General features: G+C 38.5%; 1 pseudogene; it reads left to right on the top strand.

Annotated features, from left to right (window-relative positions):
• LOC150001960 (receptor-type tyrosine-protein phosphatase zeta-like) overlaps nt 1-21907 on the top strand; it is a 62135-nt pseudogene extending 40228 nt beyond the window's left edge.
• The last annotated feature ends 3576 nt before the right edge of the window (nt 21908-25483 follow it).

The following is a 25483-nucleotide window of genomic DNA, read 5'->3' as shown; positions in this document are numbered from 1 at the left end:
ACCCCGACTTTGCTCCTCCTACCCATCTGGACAAGCATCACTTCTGTATAATTTCATACGTTGGACTTCCATTTATTTTCTGAAACTTCTGGTTATTTCTGGTTTTGCGGTAGTTGTATTTCTTCTTAGTTTTAGGGGTGAGGGAGCGTATCAGTCTAGGCCTCCATCTTGGATAGAAGTCTCTTGTTTGTGTTTGCCTCTGTGTCTTAGGTAGAGCTGTTGCTCCTGTTACATTGTGAGGGGTGGAGCCTTAGGGATTCATCAGTACAGGGCGGCCTGTTTCACCACGTTGTGGCGCTGTATGTGGGGGAGGGGTTTGAGAAGGGACAAAAGACATTATGTCTTTTGACCAGTTTAACTTTAACTAGAGAAATGATATTGTAAATCATGATAACCTCTTTTAACTTAGTATGAAAAATTCAATTAGCAAGGTTGAAAATACCTAATGTATTATATTGTATATCTTTCTCTGGTTTCAGTTCTTTTATATGATTAACATGTTACTTAAGAGATAAAACTCTTTTACCTTTTAAAGACTTACACTGTAAATAAAGGTTACTTACAATAAATGGAGAATCAACTTTTTTAAAAAAAGGGCACTCGCCCCTTTTCTAGGCACTTCTCCCACTTTCGTATGGAACTGGTGCCTTTCTAGCTATTGCCCTGGCTGTTCTTCTCAGAGTAGGTGGGTCTGTGGACATTCTAGGACCATTGGGGCTCTTTAAACAAGCGGACTCTGCTGAGAGACCAGCAGTTTCTGCCTCCATCCCAACCCCAACTGGTTTGCACTGTAAGAAGTGATGAGGCTTGATTTTCCCCAGGGCTGGGAGCAGTTTGGTGAGGAGCTGGGAACACTCCCAGGTGTCCCTCCTAACTTTTTAAAACGTGTGACTGCACTTTCTGCAAGCCTGCTGCTGCCGCTGCTGCTTCCACCTCCACACTGCATCCTCATGGCCCTGGCTCTGCCCCTTCTATCTCTCTGGATGAGTATTTCTTCTTTATGTCTTTGTTTGCTGGACTTCCATGCAGTTTGATTTTCTGGAACTTCTGGTTGTTTCTAGTTTTGAGGTAGTTGTATTCCTTCTTAGTTGTGGAAGGAGATACAGAATGTATGTCTATGCCTCCATCTTGGCCAGAAGTCTTCCTCAGTCTGCTCTTAATGCCTTCTGTAACTGAATGAGACCCATTCATATTTAGAGCATAATCTGCTTTACTCAAAGTGTACTGAGTTAAATGTCAATCACATCTATAAATATCTTGAGAGGAACATCTGATATGACTGGTGTTTGACCAAATCACAGGCCACTAATGCCTGGTCAAGTTGACACATAAAATTAACCATTAAAGTGACTGTACTTTTTTGTTTTATTGTGGACTGCCAACATCAAGCTCTGAATCCTAACTTGCAGTTTAAGAGCTCCGTGTGTGTTTGTGTGTTTATTCCTGTTACTAGCTATCTTGTCTCTTTCTGGGCTCCCAGAAAGGAAGACCTAGTGGGCATATGGTCACGCAGTACCACTACATGCAATGGCCTGACATGGCTGTGCCAGAGTACCCACTGTCTGTGCTGACCTTCATGAAAAAGGCAGCCCATGCCAAGAGCTACACAGTGGGGCCTATTGTTGTCCACTGCAGGTGAATCTCACAGATGGGTTTCTAACCCATGAGCTCGCTTGTGCTAAGAACAAGGGAAGCAGTGGAACCAAGATTTTGCCGAAATGGGAATGATTTCATGAAGTGGTTTCATGAGGAGAATGAAATTACATGCCCATTTTAATGAGTACTGATCACTAGGAAATAAGTATGACAGACTCAGAATTTGCTGAATATTTCAAAGAACCTGGTATTTTTATGATGTTTATTATCCTATTTGATTATTGTATTGGGTTTCAACCTACTAACTATGTGAAACAGGCAGAACAATGTTTGTCATTAAACAAACCTTTATTACAATATAATGGCATGGGGTAAATGGGTTTGAGATGCAATCCTGGAAAAGAAAGAAGATGGCAGCAGAGTAGGTAGCAGTGTTGTCTGCTTGCTCCCACTGTGGAAGGACTTGGAGTACAAACACGGAGTGGAGTGAGTGAGTGCAGATTTCAGATATGACAAACATGGATGGGGGCTTGAGAGCAGCGTGAAAGAGGGCAGAAAGCTCAGCCCACACCCTCTAAAAGGAGTCATTGGGCTGCCCAGCCCAGCGCCCGTGCTGCACCACACCCAAAAGGGGGAGCTGCTGACTGGGATCTGCTTGGAAACTTCCCCCTGCCACAGGTGCCCTTACCAGCAAAGTCCTGGAGGGTGTCAGGAAGAAGGTTTGGTTGAAACAGCTGGAGGCATGGGAAGACAGAGAACAGACCAGAATGTGAGAAACTGTGTGAACTGAGTCTTGGTGAGGACCCCCTGGGCTGGAAACACTGCACCCGGGGGCACTGTCATCAAGGCTCTACCAAACAAAAACACAGAATGGAGCTACAGAGAGGGGCCCAAATGGGAAAGCTGTGGCAAAACCCCAGACGTGGTAGGGACCCCGGGAAGGCAACACTGCACCTGCATGCACACACGCAACAAGGCTCCACCAAACAAAAATGTAGAACTGAGCCATGAAGAGGGTCCCATATGGGAAAGCTGAAGCGAAACCCCAGACTCAGTAGGGACCCCAGGCAGGCAACTCTGTACATGCAGGCAAGAAACAAGGCTCTGTCAAGCAGGGACACGGGCCGGTGCTGCAGCTTGGAGGCAACACAGAGACTTTTGTAGAAGAGGAACACAAACAGGACCTAAGGCTAGGCAGGGACTATAGGCATGCGCACTGGCTCGCAAGCAGAGTAGCATTGCTAGACAAGCCTAAGGAGTGCTGGAGAGTTCCACAGGACCAGTGTGGGGGGACTCAACTCAGTGTGGCTCACAGCAGAGAGCTGTGGCAGGCCCACAAGTGAGAGTATAGCAGCCTCAAAATCCAGCTAGATTTCCTCACAGACAGCCATCCAGAAAAGAAGATTTGAAACCTACAAAATTTTGACCAGGGGTGGATCCAGAGAAGGAAGACAGAGCCCAAATGTTGTACTGGGGGAAAGCTTTTTCTTTAATCTGTTTCCTACCATCTTTCCCTCATATTCTTTTTCTTTAATTTTTTTGTTTGTCTGTTTTGTTTATCCTCCCTCTCACACTAAATATATAATATATAACTGCTATATAAATTTAATACTATACACTTCCACTTTCTCACTTCATTCTGCATTTTTCCCTCCCTTTTTCAACATACAATTTAAGTATTACTTACTGTCTTACATAGCCTTGATGCTACTTGCTATTATTATCCTACTATCTTCCCTCATCTTTCTTTCAGTTAGCCAAATATTATGTTTTTCCTATATCATAATAGTCTTAACATCTTTACATCTATATTAATACTGGCTCATTTGCTGCTGATAGTGTGATTGTGGGTGGGGGATATTTTTGAGGGTGTGGGTTTCTTGCTTGGGTTGTGTATTCATGTTTTAACAGCATCTCCACAAAAGAACTCAAGACATGGTGGGCAGAGTGACTCTCAATCAACTAGCCAGAGGGAAGCTTCTACCAAAGAGTAACTGAAATACAACCAGACAGCTTAAACAAATGATATAAAGGGCATACCAAGAGCATCAAGCTCAGGAGATCAAAGAGACTGCACCACTGAATTCCAAGGTCTCCTCTACAGAACCTCATACCATGAAAGTGGGAAATGAAAGCAGACAAATCTAAGAAACAAAAACAAACAAGAAGCACCCAACATGGGGAGACACAGAAACAACCTCCCAACGAAAGGAAACAGGAGTCCCCAGAAAGAGTGCTAGATGAAACAGAGGTAACCAAACTACCAGACACAGAATTAAAAGAATGGTTATAAGGAAGCTCAATGAACTTGACAAACTTAGAAAAAACTACAACAAACTCCAGGGGAACTACAAAGAATTCCAGGGAAACTACAAAAAAACTCCAGGGAAGCTACAAGGAACTTACTGAGAATTACACCAGCATGAAAAAGGACATAGGAACTATCAATAAGAACCAGCAAGAGATGAAGAATACAATTCCTGAACTGAAGAACACAGTAGAATCAATCAAAAGTAGGCTAAACGAAGCAGATGATCAGATCAGTGAGTTACAGGACAATGTAGAAAAAAAATTCCCAAATAATACAACAAAATGAAAAAAGACTGAAAAAGAATGAAGAACATTTAAGAAAACTGCAGGACAACATGAAATAAAAAAAATACCCATATCATAGAGATACAAGAAGGAGAAAAAGAGGAACATGGGATACAAAACCTGATTGAAGAAGTAATGACAGAAAATTTTCCTAACTTGATGAGGGAAAAAGTCATGCAAGTCCAGGAAGCACAGAGGGTCCCAATGAATATGAACCCAAAAAGGCCCACTCCAAGTCACATCATAATTAAAATGGCAACATTCAAAGAATCCTAAAAGCAGCAAGAGTAAAAAAGCAAATAACATAAAGGGAGCTCCACTAATACTATGAACTGATTTATCAAATGAAACACTACAAGCCAGAAGGGAATGGCAAAAAGTATTTCAAACAATGAAAAACAAAGGCCTGCAACCAAGACTACTCTACCCAGCAAGACTCTCATTCAAAATGGAAGGTGAAATAAGGAGTTTCTCAAAGGAAGACTAAAAGAATACATCTCTACCAAACCAGCATTGCAAGAGATGCTAAAGGTAGTGCTTTAAGAAAAAGAAGAAAAAGAGAGAGGGAGAGGAACACAGGTACAAAGGGAAATGAATAGATAATAATAATTGTCAATAATAACCTGAAATGTAAATGGATTAAATGCTCCAATCAAAAGACATAGGGTAGTGGAATGGATATGAAAACATGACCAACATATATGTTGTCTACAAGAGACACACCTCAAAACAAAAGATTTACACAGACTGAAAGTGAAAGGATGGAAAAAAGTATTCCAAGCAGATGGACATGAAAAAAAGGCTGGGGTAGCAACTTTTATATCAGACAAAATAGATTTCACAGCAAAGGTCATAAAAAGAAAGAGAGAAGGGCATTTCATAACACTTAAGGGAACAATCCACCAAGGAGATATATATCACTCTGGTAAACATAAATGCACCCAACATAAGAGCACCCAAATATATAAGGAAAATCTTGGAGGACATCAAGAAGGATATCAACAGCAACACACTCATAATAGGGGACTTTAACACCCCATTATCAACAATAGACAGATCTTTGAAGCAAGGAAACACCAAGGATATTAAGGCATTGAATAACGCACTAGATCAAATGGACTTAACTGATATATAGAACTTTACACCCCCAAAGAAGCAAAATATACATTCCTTTCAAATGCACATGGGACATTTTCAAAGATAGACCACCTGGTAGGACAAAAAACAAGCCTCAACAAATTCAATATAATTGACATTATATCAAGCATCTTCTCAAACCACAATGCCTTAAAACTAGAAAACCAACCTCAAGGAAAAAACTCAAAGACATTCTAACTCATGGAGAATGAATAACATGCTATTAAATAATGAATGGGTTAACAATGACATCAAGGAGGAAATCAAGAAGTTTTGGGAAACTAATGATAATGAACACAAGACAACCAAAAACCTATGGGATGCAGTGAAAACAGTCCTAGGAAAGTTCATAGAAATATAGGCCTACCTAAGAAGGATAGAAGATCTCAAATAAAAAATCTAACCCTACAGCTACAAGAACTCAAACAACAACAACAAACAAGGCCCAGAGTGAGTAGAAGGAAGGATATTGTCAAGATCAGAACAGAATTAAATGACATAGAGACCAAACAAACAATTCAAAAGATCAACAAAAGTAGGAGCTGGTTCCTTGTGAAGATAAACAAAATTGACAAGCCTTCAATGAGGCTCATCAAGAAAAAAAGAGAGAGGACCTAAGTAAATAAAATCAGAAATGAAAGAGGAGAAATCACAACCAATACCACAGAAATACAAAGGATTGTAAGAAATTACTTTGAACACCTGTATCACAAGAAATTTGACAACCTAGATGAAATGGAGTAATTTCTGGAAACATATAACCTGCCAAAATTGAATCAAGAAGAAGCAGAAAGCCTGAACAGACCAATAACAACTAGTGAAATTGAAGCAGTAATAAAAAAAGCTCCCGGCACTCAAAAGCCCTGGACCGGATGGCATCACAAGTGAATTTCATAAAACATTTAGGAAAGAACTAACTCCTATCCTCCTCAGACTATTCCAAAAAATCAAAGAAGAGGGAAAACTCCCAAACTCATTCTATGAAGCCAGTATTACCTTAATTCCAAAACCAGGTCATGACACAAGAAAGAAAAAAAACTACAGGCCAATATCACTGATAAATATAGATGCTAAAATCCTCAACTAAATATTGGGAAACTGGATCCACATTAGAACAATCATACACCACGATCAAGTGGGATTCACCCCAGGGATGCAAATCGATAATATTCGCAAATCGATAAACGTAATACACCACATAAACAAAATGAAAGACAAAAACCACATGATCATATCAATAGATGCAGAAAAAGCATTTGATAAAGTACAACACCCATTTATGATGAAAACACTCAGCAAAATGGGTATTGAAGGAGCATACCTCAACATAATAAAGGCCATATATAAGAAACCTCAAGCCAAGATCATACTCAATGGGCAAAAACTGAAAGCATTACCCCTGAGGTCAGAAACAAGACAAGGATGTCCACTCTTTCTACTCCTATTGCAATATAGTGTTGGAAGTTCTAGCCACAGCAATCAGACAAGAAAAAGAAATAAAAGGCATCCACACTGGAAAAGAGGAAGTAAAACTCTGATTATTTGCAGATGGCATGATAATGTACATGGAAAACCATATAGACTCCATGAAATTTGGCAAAATAGTAGGGTACAAAGTCAATAGTCAGAAATCGAAGGCACTTCTGTACACCAACAATAAAATATCAGAGATAAAAACTAGAAAAAAAAATCCCATTTACCAAAGCAACAAGAAAAACAAAGTACCTAGGAATAAACTTAACCAAAGAGATAAAAGGCCTGTACTTGGAAAACTACATAACCCTGAAGAAAGAAATTAAGGAAGATACCATTAAATGAAAACATGTACCATGTTCATGGATGGGAAGAATCAACATCATTAAAATGTCCATACTACCCAAAGCAATTTATAGATTCAATGCAATCCCTATTAAAATACCCGTGACATATTTCACAGACATAGAATGAATTCTTCAAAAATTTATATGGAACCAAAAAAGACCCCAAATAGTCACAGCAATCTTGAGGAAGAACACAGTAGGAGGAATCACAATACCTGATATCAAACTATACTACAAAGCCACTGTAATCAAAACAGTCTGGTACTGGCATAAGAACAGATGTATAGATCAATGGAACAGAATAGAGAGCTCAGAAATAAACCGTGGTTTATATGGTCAACTAATATTTGACAAAGGGGGAAGAAACATAAAATGAAGTGAGAAGAACCTCTTCAACAAATGGTACTGGGAGAACTGGATAGGGACATGCAAAAAAATGAAACTAGACCACCAACTTACACAACACACCATAATAAACTCAAGATGGATCAAAGACTTGAATGTAAGACATGACACCATAAAAGTCCTAGAGGAAAAGATAGGCTGGAAAATTTCAGATATTCCACGTAGCAATAGTTTCACCAATACATCTCCTAAGGCAAGGGAAATGAAGAAAAGAATAAACAAATGGGACTACATCAAACTAAAGAGCTTCTGCTCAGCAAAAGCAAACATCAGCAAGATTAAAAAGGAACCAACAATATGGGAAAACATATTTTCCAATAAAACCTCAGACAAGGGATTGATCTCCAAAATATATAAAGAACTTACACATCTCAACACCAAAAAGACAGACAGCTCAATTCATAAATGGGCAAAGGACCTGAACAAACACTTCTGCAAGGAGGATATCCAGAGTGTCCATAGGCATATGAAAGAATGCTCAACATCACTAGCCATCAGAGAGATGAAAATAAAAACCATAATGAGATACCACTTTACACCAGTCAGAATGGCCATCATCAACAAATCAACAAACAACATCTGCTGGTGAGGATGTGGAGAAATGGGAACCCTAGTGCACTGTTGATGGGAATTTCACTATGAAAAACAGTGGAATTTTCTCAAAAAACTAAAAATGGAACTGCCTTTTTAACCAGCAATTCCACTGCTAGGATTATACCCTAAGAATCTTGAAACCCCGAATTCAAAACAACTTATGGACATCTATGTTCATAGCTGCGCTGTTTACAATAACCAAGTGCTGGAAACAGCCCAAGTGCCCACTGTAGATGAGTGGATTAAAAACTGGTACATTTACACAATGGAATACTATTTAGCAGAAAGAAAGAAGAAACTCCTGCCATTTGTGACAACATGGATGAAACTAGAGAGAATTATGCTTTGCAAAATAAGCCACGTTATGAAAGAAAAATACCATATGATATCACCTGATACAGAAGACTAATGAACAACATAAACAAATGAACTAAATTGAGCAAGAAGCAGAATAATAGTTATCACGGGGGAGGGTGGGAGGGAGATAAGAGGGATAAGTCAGGGAAGGATTTAGTAAAGGAACTAGTATAAATAACCCATGGACAACGGGGTGGGGAATGACTGTGGAAGAGGGGGTGGGTTGGGGGGGAGCAATGGGGGAAAAATGAAACAACTGTAATAGAAAAACAATAAAAATAAATTTTAAAAAAAGAAGCAATCCCTGTTTCTAAGACTTAAATAATCTATTGTAGAGTCGTTATGCAAGGTTTACATTAGAGCTGCAATTTTCAATGTACCTCAAGAATTTTTAAAACATGCAATACCTGACTGGTTAGTCAGGAGACATTGACCTCTTTTCCCTTAGATTGTCAAATTTAAAAATGACAATAGCCAACATAGCCATCCAGTGTGAATGAATCAAAATTATTCCTTTATTTTGTTGGATCAACAAAAAATATACATTTCTGGTGTGTCACATAATTTTAGTAATTAATTTATATGCCATGAGTTGAAAAGGTTGAAAATCACTGCATTAGAGAAAAATTACACAGAGTGTGAGGAATTTGACAAGTTCTTTTCAAAGGTTTTAAAATACTTTGAAATTTAAAACCCTTTCTCATTTTTGAGTTCTTTTTGATATATCTTGCTGAATGTATTAACAATTCATCACTCTCAAGTATTTTAATTCCCAAGACTGGTTTGATAAAAAATAATGATAAATCAAAGAGAGAAGAAATGTTAGAGGTTTTAGGTAATATTTTTCACTTAAAATAGAAGTAACAGTGAACATTTACTGAGTGGGGACTCCATGCCAAGCTTTATGACCATAAAAATCAAATTCATTTTGGTGTGCAGTGTTATTGTAAAGCAGTGTCGGTATTTCTGTAGAAGCAGGTATTTTCCTTTGATATATAGCTTATCAGACATATTCTAATTACCTGTCTCCGGAGTTATCATCAGACAAAGTTTAAGAGACCTCTTAAGTTTTTCCATTTGTTAGCCTGAAGATAAGCTGAGGGAAGCGGAAAGATACAAGAAAACTAGTGCTGAAGGTCAGGAATTGTTTCTGAGCAAATGGAGAACGAGCAGGGTATTGTGCAGAGCAGGTGCTTATTTTCCACTCTTACACTTTCTACTTGTCAGAGCCTCTGAAAAGAATCCCTGTCTATGAATTCTGTCCCTTCATAGAGTCTCTGAAGAAGTCAGTAGATAATGGCCCTTTATACCTCACTATCTCGCTGAAATGATGTTTACTGCTGCAAACCTTATCAAATTCTTTTTACAGTGAATGCAGAAATCTTTACAAACACTTCTACCTGGCAACACAGATCCAGGGACATTTTCTTTTCAGAGTTTGGTGAAGCTGGTGCTTTGAGTTTTCTCAGATTATTGTCTATATGCTATGCTCCGATACATAATATTTTCATTGTATAATATAAAATGCGTAATAAATATAATGATTGAAAATAAAAATCTCCAACAGAAATAGATAGTTTTGCAGTTGGACATGTAGCAAAAAAGATTTTTTTTAAAAGAAAGGTTTTGTTATTTCAAGCATTATGCTTAACAACTAAAGTGCTTACAGTTTGGAATCACTAATTATTTGTTATGAGGCTTCATTTGCTCAAGGAAAAAGTCACTTTAATTTACAAGACAGCTAGTAGTGACCTATTTTTAAATGTATTCTATGCTTGACAATAAAATAGTTTTTCCTTTGTGTTTTCTTTAGTGCTGGAGTTGGAAGAACAGGCACATATTTGGGCTAAACAGTATGTTTAAGGCTTTAAAACACATTTGTTCACAAAGAAATTATTTAGTGCAAACTGAGGTATGATAAAAGGGATTATTTTACTTATCTAAGAGTTGGAAAAGTCATTAAAATACTAAAGCTGGATAAACAAGAGTTTGTATTACCAGATGAATTAGTCTCATAGGGCTGCCACAATAAAGCACTACAAACTGGGTGGTTTAAAACAAGTATGTATTGTCTCATAGTTCTGGGGGATAGAAGTCCTAAAGCAAGGTCTTGGCAGGGTTCTCCTGCCTCTGAAACTTCTAGAGAACGATCCCTTATTATCTATCAAGCTTCTAGTGCCCTTGCATTGCTGGGATGGAGCAGCATAATTTTAGTCTCCGCCTCTGTCTTCAAACAGCTGTCTTCCCTCTGTGTCTGTGTCACTACCTCATTCTAACTAATTATACATGCAATGACTCTATTTACTAGTAAGGTCACATTCTGAGGTAATGGGGGTTAGGGCTTCAATAGATCTTCTAGTGGACACAATTCAACCCATAACAGTAATCACATATAAATCATGGATGGGCCAGCTAAACTTTATTTTTTACCAAATGGAGAATATCTTTAATATAACACAAGTGACAGAGAAGATTCAGAAAATGGGTAAGTGAATCAATCAACACTTTTATCTGCTAGTCACTAAAATGCTAAAGCTGGATAGATGAGAGTTTGTGTTACCGGGTGACTTAGACTGGTCGTCGTCGTCGGCAGCCGTCCGTCTCGAGAGACGATGGTGTAGCTTCTTAAGAGTCTATCTGCACCGCCGAGAATGGTTGTGCAGTCCGACTTGGGAGTGACACGGTATCTGTCTCCTCCCGTGTTGAATCGACATCTTGCGATGACGCTGGAGTGTCCTCTCCAGTGAAGCTGAAGCTACAGAGCCTGGGCAGGGTGATATGGAGGGTCTGCTGTTGCCCATGCAGCAGACCCCCCCTCTCTTCGCAGCTGAAGGATCCAAGGGAAAGACGGAGTCAATACAGCTTGGCTTCAGGTGCGCCGCAGGAGTTGCCGGTGTTGACTACAACGTCAAACCGCCTTAGGGACTCCGGCTCCGGATTTTCTGTCGGGGTTTACTCCCTTAGCCTTTCCCCTGAAGAGGTATGCCGCAAGGCAGCGGAGGTTTTTTGGAGTCAGAGTTTTCCTTCTCTGACTTAGTCTGGTAGAGCTGCAATAATAAAGCACTACAAACTAGGTCGTTTAAAACAACAGGTATGTATTGTCTCATAGTTATGGGAGATAAAAATCCTAAATCAAGGTGTTGGCAGGGTCCTGCTGCTTCTGAAACTGTTTTAAACTGTTACCAAAAAGCAATTGGGGTCCTGCTGCCTGCTGCCACCCTCTAGGCAAAATCCCAGAGGCAATGGTTTGGTGATAAAAGAAAGAAGTCTTTATTCAAGACATTTACAATTTTGGAACCACAGATTTACAAGCATTAGTCACTTAAACCTATCAATTAAGGTTAAACTCTTAACACCTGAGTTCTATTATGTCCCCTTGTTAGTTTTTAGTTATCTTGTTTCTATGGGATTAGTTTACAAAATAAAACAACACCAGATACAAAATGTACACAATTTTGGAAGAATGGCAGTCTTCTGCCTCAGAGCTGGTCCCCTCTAGAACACCCAAAAAATAAACCTGCCACCCTCTACCAGGCCTGCCCAATCCTAGGCTGGACCTAGAGTTCCTGCCCATCCTAAATACCATCTGTTGGGTAATGCAGGCAGCTTCAGCGCAATCATCTAGACATCTTCGAGGAAAAAGACACTGAGAGCCAGAGAGAGCCCACTAAAGAGCCAGAGCCACCCACTTTTTATTTCCATTGGCTCTGGAGGCATTCAGCTTCTCAGCCAGTCCCATCCTAGATTGCTTTACATTGCCTGGGCAAACTCCTCTATGATCCCTCATACTTCTCCTCAGTGATCTGTTTAGATTTCTTTGTATTGAAACCTCTAGAGAAAGATTCTTTATTACCTCTCAAGCTTCTGGTGCCCCATTAATTGCTGGGATGGAGTAGCATAATTTTAGTCTTCACCTCTGTCTTCAAATGGCTGTCTTCCCTCTGTGTCTATGTAAATTTTCCTCTTAATAAGGACACTAGTCACCACTTCATCCTAACTAATTACATCTGCAATGACTCTATTTACAAATAAGGTCATATTCTGAGGTAATGGGGAGTTAGGGCTTCAACATGTCTTTCGTGGGGCTTCAACCCATAAGAGTTCATTGCATATATGATGTAAGTCATGGATGGGCTAGCTAAACTATCTATTTTGTGACCAAGTGTATATTTAAAGTAACACTGGTGACAAAGATTTAGAAAATGAGTAAATGGATCAATCATTACCCATTTCTGCTATCAAAATCCTCAAGTTTGTTCTGCACACAGTGAATGAATGGATTAATTTTCATACTTTAAAAATGTGAATTATTCTCAAATTCTATCCCTTTTAAGCCCACATCTTTTATCCATCTATGAAAAAGGACAATGTCTGCATGTCTGTATTTTTTCCTGTTTAAATAAAAATGAATGTAAATTAAAAATTATGGATGCAGCTTGAAAGCAATAGGAAACATATGACTGACTGAAACCAAACCAAATGTCATTCCATGTAGGAAATGACATTCTAGTCACATAAGACCAGAGAAGGCCCTATAGGTAAAAGAGGCAATAACTATTAAAAACTGTATAAATAATTGCACTAAATTTTACCTAACTGGCTAAAAGGAAAACTGGAATGAGGAGAGAGGAAGACCCATCAGAGGTGTAAGTGACTAGAAATCCTCATGCACAATGTGGAAGTGCACCTAAGTTTGAAGGATGGGCAGAAAGACATTGCTTCCCATAACCTTTCTGCTTCCCTCCCACAAAAGTCAGTCCACCAGAAATAAAGAGGTGAGGAATGAGAAGAGCTGCGTTCTGTCTATACTGCCTCCTTTACCCCACCTGACTTCTTGCCAAGCAATCTTTTGTGGGTTTCTCCTCACTCTTTTTAAAACTCTTTTTGTCTGTCAGTGGAAGATAATGATTATATGCCTAGATACAGAGAAGGAAAACCTGAAGCAATATTCTTTACTGTGGTTGTTTTGCCAGGAACAGTATGTCTTCGTTCATGATGCATTGGTTGAGGCCATACTTAGTAAGGAAACTGAGGTGCCAGACAGTCACATTCATGCCTATGTGAATGGGCTCCTCATTCCTGGACCCACAGGCAAAACAAAGCTTGAGAAACAATTCAAGGTGAGTCCTCTTGGAAGCCTCTTGGGTGTCACTGGAGAATTGAATGTGCCTGCATCTTCACATTTGAGTCGACAAGGCCGTGTGGATGGGTTGAGAGCGTTGTTGGCACAGTGGCTAGAATTGTTCTTTATAACAGGCAATGGGGCCAAGCCACATGGTAAATTTCAAGGACAACCTTAGTTTTGAGAGGCCAGAAGAAAAGTTCTCAGAAACCCTAGACTAACCGTTGTAAATTCAGACTTGGTCTGGGATAGGAGGGCACAGAGCCTAACAGAATGAACAGACAGAACTTATAATACTGACCGTACAAGTGCTCTTTTAACTTTGAAAAACCCAGACCACTCAAGCAGGAGTGCTGTGGCTAAGGCTGTTCATACTGCTCTTTAGAAAAAATCTACCTCACTTGAAGCCCCTGAACTAGATAGGCCACATCACAACAATAGCTTCTTCAACCCTGTTTATCCCACTCACCCTGGCACAAGGCAGTAAACTAGAGAGGAGAGTGTGTTTTGTTCCATAGCACTCCTCCTGCAATGCAGCTCTCTGACTTCTAGAAATCAGTCAGCAAAGAATTCAGAGCAAATGTGACCAGGCCTGCCAGCTGGGGAGCGTTGCTTACAGAGTCAAGGCTTCCAGTGGCTGTTATTTTGCTCCACTTTATACTTGTACTAGCCTCTTATTTTTCAGGATTCCTAGAGAAACAGGGCCAATGTCTGAGGAAGGAAAGGAATATCTGGGAAGAATTAGGAAGAACTTGGAAAAACCCAGGAGAGTTAATTAACAAACCTTGAAATTTCAGTCTCTTCTCTTTCTTTCCCCAGCCTACAACATAAATGTTAGTGCTATTAATTGGCCCTGATGTTTTGCCATCCTAATCAACACACTTTGTGCTTCAGAGGAGTAAGAGCAAGACCAGAGGAGAATGCTGAACTTAGAACCTGCTGTCAGAAAAACATAAATGTTTTAATCAGCCAAGTTTACATGAGTCATAAAGGAACACTTTAAGGAAAGAAAATGTGCACACTGTAGCTCACAGAAACATATAATAAGGAAATATAAAACATTAACATTAAGTTCTTAGGAATACTTTTCCCTAAATTAAAAAACATATGTGTATTACCCATTTCAACAGGATTCCCACTTAAATATGATTTACCCCCTATACAACTACATAAGAGTATTGATGTGGCTTACATTGAATAACTCAGGATCAAAATGGAAATATCAATTATGATGTCAAAATCCAATTTAAAAGACAGATTTGACCCTTTCCTGTTAACAGCATAACCAGGGAATTGTAGGTGTGTGTGTGTGTGTGTGTGTGTGTGTGTGTGTATACACTGCCATATAAGAAAAGGTATTTATTCAAGTTAACTCATAGAAAAATTTCTTTGAAATAAATTGCACGTCCATTTATTTAAAAAATATTTATCAGACACCTAGCACATTCCAGGCTTTTGTGTTTGTTACTGATTTTAAAATTAATTGATATACAAAGTTTTTTGTTTCATATAATCCCTTTTTTAATTTTTGCCTTAACATCTCTTGCCTTTGAGGTCAAATTTATAAAATGTTCTCTATGACCAAGGTCCATAAGTTTAGTACTATGTGATTTATTGTTTCAGATATTATATTTAGGTTGTTGATCTACTTTGAATTAATTTTTGTACGTGAGGACAAACTTAATCTAGTTTCATTCTTTAGTATATGGCTTTCCAAGTTTCCCAGCACCATTTATTGAAGAGGCTTTCCTTTCTCCTGAGTGTGTTTTTGGCACCTTTGTCAAAAATTACCTGCCCATAAAAGGTGACATAAAATGGTTTGATTCTGGGTTGTTGACATACAGTGCAATATACACTTGAAACCTATAAGATCTTATTAACCAATGTCATCCTAATAATTTAATTAAAAAATTGAAAAAAAATTATATAGAAAAGAACAAAAAAACTTTCAAAGCAATACTGAAAAATAAAGAATAGAATGTGTTGTAATATATATGGAAGACTTATGTAAATATTATAAATAATAATTAAAAACAGGAAAATAAATCAGAGAAACAATGCAAATGGGGAAATTGTTATGTGATTGATATGACATGACAAATTAGTTAAGAAAAGGATGACCTAATCAATATATAATATTGGGGCAATTTCTATATGGAAACCAGTAAAATTAAGTCCCTATTATACCTCAAACATTGAACTTATTCGGGACGGACTTTTAAGTACCTCAAAGTGAAAGCAAAGTTTTATTTTAGCCTTGGCCAGTGGGGCTCAGTTCGTTGGAGCATCATCCTGTAATGGAAGGGCTGCCAGTTTGATCCTTGGTCAGGGCACATGCCCAGGTTGCAGGTTTGATCCTCTGTTAAGGCGCATACCAGAGGCAATGTGTTGGTACTTCTCTCTTACATCGATATTCCTCTCTCTCCCTCCCCCTCTCTCCCTAGAAGCAATGAAAAAATGTCCTGGGGTGAGGAGTAAATAAATAAATAAATGCAAAGTTTCATAACTATTAATTGGATGTAAATGTCTGTGTGGTTAAAGAGAACAAAGATTTTTTTAAACTTTTTTAAGAGACTATAGATTTACATTCAAGATATCAAACACCCTTACAAAAATGAAAAGGTAGTTATCAAAGAAGAAATCTAAATGACTGATGAACACTAAAATTGCACATCTCACAATAATTAAGGAAATGCAAGTCAAAACCATGATATAGCATCTTTCATCTATCAGACTCAAAACTTAAACATGGATGACTCTGAATTCTCTATAAAAACCCTCACATGTGTGCACATTCAGAAATAGAGATAGAATATTCGTTGCTACAAAGACTGGCATAGAAAATATTGGAAATAATCTGAACATTCAATAATTGAATAGATAAATAGAAAGTAGATTACTCGTGTGCTTAGGTATACTGAAAGAATGAATACAATTCAGTATGTACACACACACACAGCACGTACTTTTCTCCCAACTGTGCAAGATCTAAATAGGAGAAATGGAGAGTGCACACCCATAGAGGGAGCCCTGAGGAAGATCTTCCCCAAGCTGGCAGTCAGACTAGAGAGCTAGTGTTATCTGTTCTTGCAGCTTTCCTGTTGTAAAAGATAGATATGCCAGGGAGTTCCCTAAAACAAGGTTTAGTTTAAGGAATTCTTGACAAAAAGCCAGACATATTTTTACTCAATCTCTTACCTTGGTTAGGTGGTGTGTGTATATAAGTATGAGTGTGTATGTGTGTATGTGTGTGTGTGTGTCTGTGTTTCAGTCACTTAAATGAAATAATTTGTATTTTTCTTTGACTCCCTTCCTCAGCTCCTGAGTCAATCAAATATACAGCAGAGCGACTATTCTACAGCCCTAAATCAATGCAACAGGGAAAAGAACGAAACTTCTTCCATCATTCCTGGCAAGTTATGTTGAATCTTGAAAAAAAGAGCTTTTTTATTTTATGATGGGAGTCTTGTAATTTGACAATATTTGTACATTTTAGGACAAAAGCAATATACTCATATATACCCATATTTTTCTAATTATGCCAGGTAATGAGTTTCAAAAAAACCTCTCAAACCCTAAAGTCTCATCTAAAACTGAAAAACATGTAGTAAAATTAGCCTAAAGGTCACAGACACTCAGCCTGAGAAGTGCAGCTGTGTTTTGCAATTTGAATGTGGAGGGAGGAGGTATATAGTGCTGTGAATGTGATTGTTTACCATGAAAGTTATGTGTTGCAGTGGAAAGGTCAAGCGTTGACATTTTGTCCCTGAGTGGAAAAAGCATAGACTACATCAATGCCTCCTATATCATAGTAAGTCGGAGAAGTTGTGGGGGCACACCCCAGCTTGTTAGAAACTCTCTGTCCTGCAGAGGTTTTGGGATCACAGATGAGGAGAAATGAGTTGACCCAGACACTAATTTCCATCTGGGAAGAAGAGAGGTGCCAGTTCTCTCTAAAGGAGAAAAGCCCTGAACTCCCTTTCCTCATGCCTTTTATTGAGAAGGATATGTATAGGGGTATATAGTCACCAATTAACCTCAAATGCTTCAGTTACTATTATCTTCTAGGGATTATGGATAATAATGAAAGAAGCACAGTGATCACTTCAGGTCAAAGTCTGCTGGGCACTCAGGCACCAGAGGATCAGCAGGTGAGAGCAGAGCAAGCTTCAAAGCATAATATACATCCTTAATGCCTGATTTCCCATGGGGACCCTTAGTGCAATGATCAGGTCATGACTGCCCCCAGCTTTCCCAGTTTTCCAGTTGAGACTTACAGGCCTTTTGCAAGGCCTAGCTCACAGCGAGGCTACAGTTCCCAATACTACACAAAGCAGTCCCCTACAAGAAGTCACTGGGAAGACGGCCTGCCAGCTTATGTCACCAGAACAAAAACCTGGGTGAGCTGCCTCACAGTAGCTGTGGACATGGGCAGTAACACTAGAGGACAAAAGTCAAAGCTGATGATGCCAGGGCCACCTCACACAGTAACCACAGATAACAGCATTCCTTGATGCTTTTCTGCATGCTGGGATTGGAAAAACCTACAAATAAGTACATGCAGGAACCAAACATCATTCAGGAAAGTTGAATAGATACAAAATACACACTCACCCATCAAAGAAAGAGTGTCTGAACACCAAAGGTGCCATGTTGCCAAAGGTGTGAAATTTGGTGCTCTGCCATTGGGACTCATGGAAAGTGAAAACTAGGACTCTCCTCTAGATTGCCACCCTGTCTAGTATAGGAAACAAGGTCCACACATCATTTTGATAAGTCTGCTCCTACAGCTGAAAGCTGTGTAAATTTGGCCACACTTACCTTCTTAATCACATTTTCTACTCCATGGTACTGCTTGGAGGAATAACTGACTTAGGGAAAGAAAATGCTTAGTGCTATAACTGGCATATAGAAAGTGCCCCCAAACATTGACTAGAGTAGTCATATTATTATTTATAACAGTGTGAAAGTAAAAAGACTGCCATAAACTTATAAATGTTTCCTGAATATTTAAAGTCATATGTTAGAGTTCTAGCTATCTTCTCTTTGATTTTGTAGGGTTGTTGTCAGAGAAATTAGTTTATCATCACCCAGTATCCCATTATCCACATCATTAAGGATTTCTGGAGGATGATCTGGGACCATAATGCCCAGCTAGTAGTTATGCTTCCTGATAGTCAAAATAGGGTAAGTCCCTCAGGTCATTTTTTAGTACTTTCCTTTCAGGGGCAATACCAAGTGACAACAGGCAGAAGTCCAGTAAAGAAACAAATAATGTTTTTCAACTAATAAACTAATGTCATTGGGATTGCATCTTGACTACTATTGGGCCTGGTTTGATCATGCAATCAGGCCTGAAATTGTTGAATGATAGTTTTAAATAAGAGTAGGTTAAAATTAATTTAAATTTAAGTACTTTGTAACACCACCTAAGAAAATTAGAATCACAATCATGAATAAAGTCTGTCTATATGCTTCTGTTTTTTTTCAAGAAAACTTGGTAAGATATTTGGAGTTTCTCAGTTTAAGAAGGAATAAATTGAACTCCTAACATACAAAGAACTCTTTAATATTAGAAAATTATGGGTGATTTTGGCTTGGGGTCCAGTCAAGATGGAGGCATGGGTAAACATGCCTTGCCTCCATGCACAATTACAGCAAAATATACAGCTATACTACAAAACAAATATCACCCAGAATTGTCAGGAAATTGAGCTGTGTGAAAGTCTGACAACCAAGGATTTAAAGAAGACTCGTTCATCAGATGGGTAGGAGGGGCAGAGACATGTGGAGACAGGAATGAGTGGTCCCACATCCATGTGTATGGTGGATAAAAATCAGGAGGCATATACTTCAGGAGTGAGGGATCCCAGTACCAGTCCAGACCACCCAGCCCCAGGGTTCCAGTACCAGGAAAGTAAGTTCCCATAAATTCTAGCTGTAAAAACAAGTGGGGTTGGGGCCGCAGAAGAAACTACATCCTCTTAAAGGGCCCACAATGGACTTAGGATTTAAGCAGACCCACTCCCTCTGGGATTCAGAACCAGGGCAACAGCTGGAAGGGCACCAGTGGCATATGAAGAGGAAGTGAAGTGTAAGTGGGGAGACAGTTTTCTTCTGCACAAAACTCCAGAGGACAGGTGGTGACAATGTCCCCTCTGTGAGCCCTCCTCCATACAAGGAAACAGAGCAGTGACATGAGTTGCCCTGCCCTGGCAATTATGTAAGGCTCTGCACCACACAACTTAACAGGTGGGCTAAGACAGAGAGTCAAAGCAGCTCTACCTAATACACAGAAACAAGCACAGGGAGGCTACCAAATTGAAGGGACAAGGAAAACTCTCCAAATTTGGTGAAGGAAATAGACATGTGGGGCCAGAAAGCAGAGAGTCTCAAACGAGATGGACCCAAAAAGGACCACACCAAGACACATCATAATTAAAATGCCAAAGGTTAAAGATAAAGAGAGAATCTTCAAAGCAGTAAAAGAAAAGCAGACAATAACCTATGAAGTTCCCATAAGACTGTCAGCTGATTTCTCAAAAGAAACTTTGCAGGCTAGAAGGGATTGGCAAAAAATATTCAAAGTGTTAAAAAGTGGGGACCTACAGACAATAATGCTCTACATAGCAAAGCTATCGTTTAGAATCAAAGGGCAGATTAAGAGCTTCCCAGATAAGAAAAAATTGAAGGAGTTCGTCATCACCAAACTATTATTATATGAAATGTTAAAGGGACTTATTTAAGAAAAAGGAGATCAAAACTATAAATAATCGTCGTCGGCAGCCGTCCGTCTCGAGAGACGATGGTGTAGCTTCCTAAGAGTCTATCTGCACCGCCGAGAATGGCTGTGCAGTCCGACTCGGGAGTGACATGGTATCTGTCTCCTCCCGTGTTGAATCGACATCTTGTGATGACGCTGAAGCTACAGAGCCTGGGCAGGGTGATATGGAGGGTCTGCTGTTGCCCATGCAGCAGACCCCCCCTCTCTTCGCAGCTGAAGGGTCCAAGGGAAAGACGGAGTCGATACAGCTTGGCTTCAGGTGCGCCGCAGGAGTTGCCGGTGTTGACTACAACGTCAAACCGCCTTAGGGACTCCGGCTCCGGATTTTCTGTCGGGGTTTACTCCCTTAGCCTTTCCCCTGAAGAGGTATGCCGCAAGGCAGCGGAGGTTTTTTGGAATCAGAGTTTTCCTTCTCTGATGTACCCTGACTGGAAGATCGAACCAGCGACACTTAGCTCGCAGGCCGACGCTCAATCCACTGAGCTAAACCAGCCAGGGCTTACTATAAATAATAAAATCACAATAAATACACATCTATCAACAACTGAATCTAAAAAGCAAACTAATCAAACAAGAACAAAGACAGAATTATGGCTACAGAGTATTTTGATGGTTGCCAGATGGGAGAAGCGTTTAGGGAAACGGGCAAAGAGGTGAGGGGATTAAGAAGGTCAATAGGTATAGCCATGGGGATGTAAATTACCGTATAGGAAGCAGAGTAGCTAAAGAACTTATATGCATGACATTGATATATGGCCTTTATTATGTTGACTTTCTTCTATTCCTATTTTATTGAGTATTTCAATCATAAATGGATGTTATATCTTATCAAATACTTTTTCTGTATCTATTGACATCATATGATTTTTATCTTTTGTTTTGTTAATGTGGTATATTACAATTAATCAATTTTTATATATTGAACTATCCTTGTGTCCCTGGAATGAACCCCACTTGATCACGATGTATTATTTTTTAATGTATTGTTGTATTCAATTTGCTAGTATTTTGTTTTGGATTCTTGCACCTGTATTAATCAGAGATATAGGTCTGTAGTTTTCTTTGTATTTCCTTGCCATGTTTTGGTATCAGGGTTATGTTGGCCTTGTGAAATATGTGAGGAAGTATTTCCCCCTCTTCAATTTTCTTGTAAGCTTTTGAGAATAGGTTTTAAATCTTCTTTGAATGTTTGGTAAAATTCACTTATAAAGCCATCTGGTCCTGGACTTTTATTTTTGCGAGGTTTTTGATGGTTGTTTTAATTTCCTCACTGCTGATCAGTTTATTTAAATTTTCCAATTCATCATGATTTAGTATAGGAAGGTTATATATTTTTAGGAACTTATCCATTTTTTCTAGGTTATTAAATTTAGTCACATATAATCTTTCATAGTATTCTAGTTTAATCCTTTCTATATCTGGTGTTTGTTGTAACTTCTCTTTCATTTATGATTTTGTTTATATGGGTCTTTTCTTTTTTTGCTTTAGTGTGTCTAGCCGGGGATTTGTCAATTTTATTAACCTTTTTAAAGAACCAGTTCTTTGTTGTATTAATTTGTTGCATAGTTTTTTGTTCTCTATTTTATTTAATTCTCCTCTAATTTTTCTTCTGATTTTGGGTTGCTATTGTTCTTTTTCCCTAGGTCTTTAAGATGTCAGATTAGGTTGTTTACTTTGAATTTCTATTGTTTCTTGAAATAGGTTAATAATGATATAATCATCCCTCTTATTATTGTTTCTGCTGCATCCCAGAAGTTTTGATGTGTTGTATTGTCATGCTCATTTGTCTCTATAAAGTTTAATCTCACCTTTTATTTCCTCTTTGATCCAGTCATTTCTTTTTTTTAGTAGTTATTGTTTAACCTCCACATATCTGTGGGTTTCTTTACTTCCTTTTTGCAGTTTACTTCCAGTTTCAAGGCATTGATATCAGAGAATATCCTTGGTATAATTTCGTTCTTCTTGAATTTGTTGAGATTAGTTTTCTGACCCAACATATAATCTATCCTTGAGACTGTTTCATGTGCACTGGAGAAGAATGTGTAATCTTATGTTCTGGGATGAAATGTTGTGTCAGTGTCAATTACGTTCATTTGGGCTAATGTGTCATTTAAGGCTGAAACTCCTTTATTAATTTTCTGTTTGGACGATTTATCTTGAGCTTTCAATGAAGTATTAAGGTTCCCAAATATGATCATAGTTTGTGTTTCTCTCTTTGGTTCTATAAGTAGTTGCTTTATATATTTCACTGCTCCCTTCATTTGAGTGCATATATATTAAGAAGTGTTATGTCCTCTTCATGTAGTGTCCTCTTTATCATTATAAAATGCTCATCTTTGTCTCTTGTTATCTTCATTATCTTGAAATCTGTTTTGTCAGATATAAGTATGTCTACACCTTCCTTTTCTGTATATATTATTTGTTTGGAGAACGATTTTTTATCTGTTTGCACTAAATCTACCTTTGCCTTTGCAGCTTAGATGTGTCTCTTGAAGGAAGCATATGGTTGTGTTTTGTTTTCTTATTTAATCTGCTATTCTGTGCTTGTTTATTGGTGAATTCAGTCCATTTACATTTAGGGTGATTTTTGTTGTATGAGGATTTCCTATAGTCATTTTATCCTTTGTTTTCTGGTAGCTCTGTGTTGCCATTGGCTCTTTTCCTTTGCATTTTTGTCTGTTGTTTTTGTTAAGTGGTACTCCATATTTTTTCCTCTGATTCCTCTTTTTTTAAGCTATGTGTCTTAGCTTTGGGTTTTTTATGTGTGGTTACCATTAGTATTATAAAAAAGAAAGTTGTATATATACAGGAATATTTTTATTTTGAGTGCATCTGAACTTCATCCTCCTTTGAAAATTGAGACCTTTACCTCTTCTTTTTATGTTTTTGTTGTCAAAAATTATTTCTGTTTATGCTCTGAGTTTGTTGGTGATCTTACAGTGTTGTAGCCTTTTTTCCTCTTTGTTTTGGGTAGAATAACTCCCTTGAGTATTTCCTGCAATTGAGGTTTTCAGGTGATAAATTTCCTCAGCTTCTGAAATGTCTTTATTTCTCCTTTATATTTAAAGGATAACTTAGCTGGATATATTATTCTTGGATAGTAATTTCTCCCTTTCAGTACTTCAAATATTTGGTTCCACTCTTTTCTAGCTGTTTCTTCTGAGAAGTCCAATGATAACCTGATGGGTTTTCCTAGGTAGGACACTTCCTTCTTTTCCCTGACTGCTTTGAGAATTTTTCTTTGTCATTATTTTTTGACAGTTTAATACAGAGTGCCTTGGAGAGGACCTCTTTGGATTAAGGCAACCAGGTGTTCTGTTTGCTTCTTGGATTTCAGAATCTAGTTCCTTTTAATAAGTTTGAAAGTTTCTCATTCACTATTTATTTGAATATGCTCTTCGCTCCTTCTCCTCTCTTCTTTTTTCTATATACCTGTTATTCTTATATTGTGTTTTTTGATAAAGTCAGATAGTTATTGCAGAGCTCTTTCATTGTTTTTATGCTCAGGTCTTTCTTTCCTTCCCTCTGCATCATTTCTAGATTCCTATTTTTGAAGTCACTAATTCTCTCCTTCATCTGGTTGACTATATTTTTTATGCTCAGTAGTTCATTCTAGATCTCCTTTATTGAATACTTCATCTCCAGGATTCGTTTTATTTTTTATGTTTGAATATCTTTGGTAAAAACTTGTTTTGTTCATTGATTTGTGTTTTGAGTGCATAAATTGCCTGTCTGTGTTTTCTTGCATCCCATTGAGTATTTTCAGAAATGCTATCTTGAATTCTCTGTCATTTATATCATATATCTCCATGTGTTCCAGTTTGCTTTCTAGAGGGTTTTTATTTTCTATCTGAGCTGTCTCACTACCTTGGTTATTTATTATATTTGATGGGCTCCCTCTCTGCCTAGGCGTCTATATATTGTCACTTCACTAGCATATTTCTATGAAGCAGTCTTTCTACAGTTTTCCAGCAGGTGGCACTAAATCATAAGTTTTTTTTAGCTCTGTGAAATCCAAAAGCTGACCTTTGCAGCTGCCCTCAGTACAGCTGTATAGCTGCGATCTTGGGGGTGGGGTTTGTTTTGCCCTCTCAGTAATGGTGACTTCAGATCTCCAGTTGGTCCCACACACACACCCCAAATGGGGGTCAGTCAGTCACAGAGGGAAATAGCAATTCAGCTGTAATAATTCTCGTGTTTGCAGCTAACGTGCTCTGAAACTGACACCAAGGACAATGGGAGGCTAGTTTTGGAGTCGGAGGAGCATCAAGATTCTGTGGCTTTGTTTCTTTGTTTAGAAACTGACTGCCTGACAGTGGACAATTGTGGCAGAGTCCCTGGGCTTTGTCCTTGCCCAGGTCTCTCAACTGGCTTAGCTACAGATTGCACCACTCACTCCTGCAGGTGTGCCCACTGAGATACTCTGCTCCTCCTGGCAGAAGGAAATCCCCACTACAGCCAGCTTCCTTTCCCTTTGAGCCAAGTCCACTACAATCTCTAGGCTGGTTAATGGCTCTTCTGAGCTCTCCTCCCTTCTTGTCTGCCCTGTTTGTTCCTGTTTGCCCACCTTTAGATGCTTTAATGCACAGATTGCTCAGGCATGCCTTTATGTTGAGCATGAAATTTTTTGTTGAGTTATAGCTGATCAATTTGTTTGAATTTCAGGGAGAGAGACCAAGGGGATCTCTCAAGCCACCCTTCTACTAAAGTCACTCTGCTTTTTTTTTTTTTTTTTTTTTTTTTTAGAGAGAGAGAAAAAATACATCAGTGTGTTGTTTCACTTATTTATGCACTCATTGATTGCTTCTTGTATGTGCTCTGACCATGGATCAATCCTGAAACATTGGCATATTGAGATGACACTCTAATAGTTGAATTATTTGTCCAGGGCCTATAGTTTTAACTTTTATGGAAAACAAAAATATATTTGTTTTGAAAGATGTTTTATGAAAATAACACCTTACCCAACATTGTTTAAGTGTTTGTCCAAGGTATTACAAAAGTAAATATAAATATTGCCATCAACTTACATTTGCTGGTAGAACATCGTGCAGGTGCACGGCACATTATGGA

Source organism: Furipterus horrens, unplaced genomic scaffold (assembly GCF_987537825.1).
Source record: "Furipterus horrens unplaced genomic scaffold, mFurHor1.1.pri manual_scaffold_9, whole genome shotgun sequence".
Taxonomy (NCBI): Eukaryota; Metazoa; Chordata; class Mammalia; order Chiroptera; family Furipteridae; genus Furipterus; species Furipterus horrens.
The sequence above is the reverse complement of the archived record's forward strand: the minus strand, read 5'-3'. Positions and strand labels throughout refer to the sequence as shown.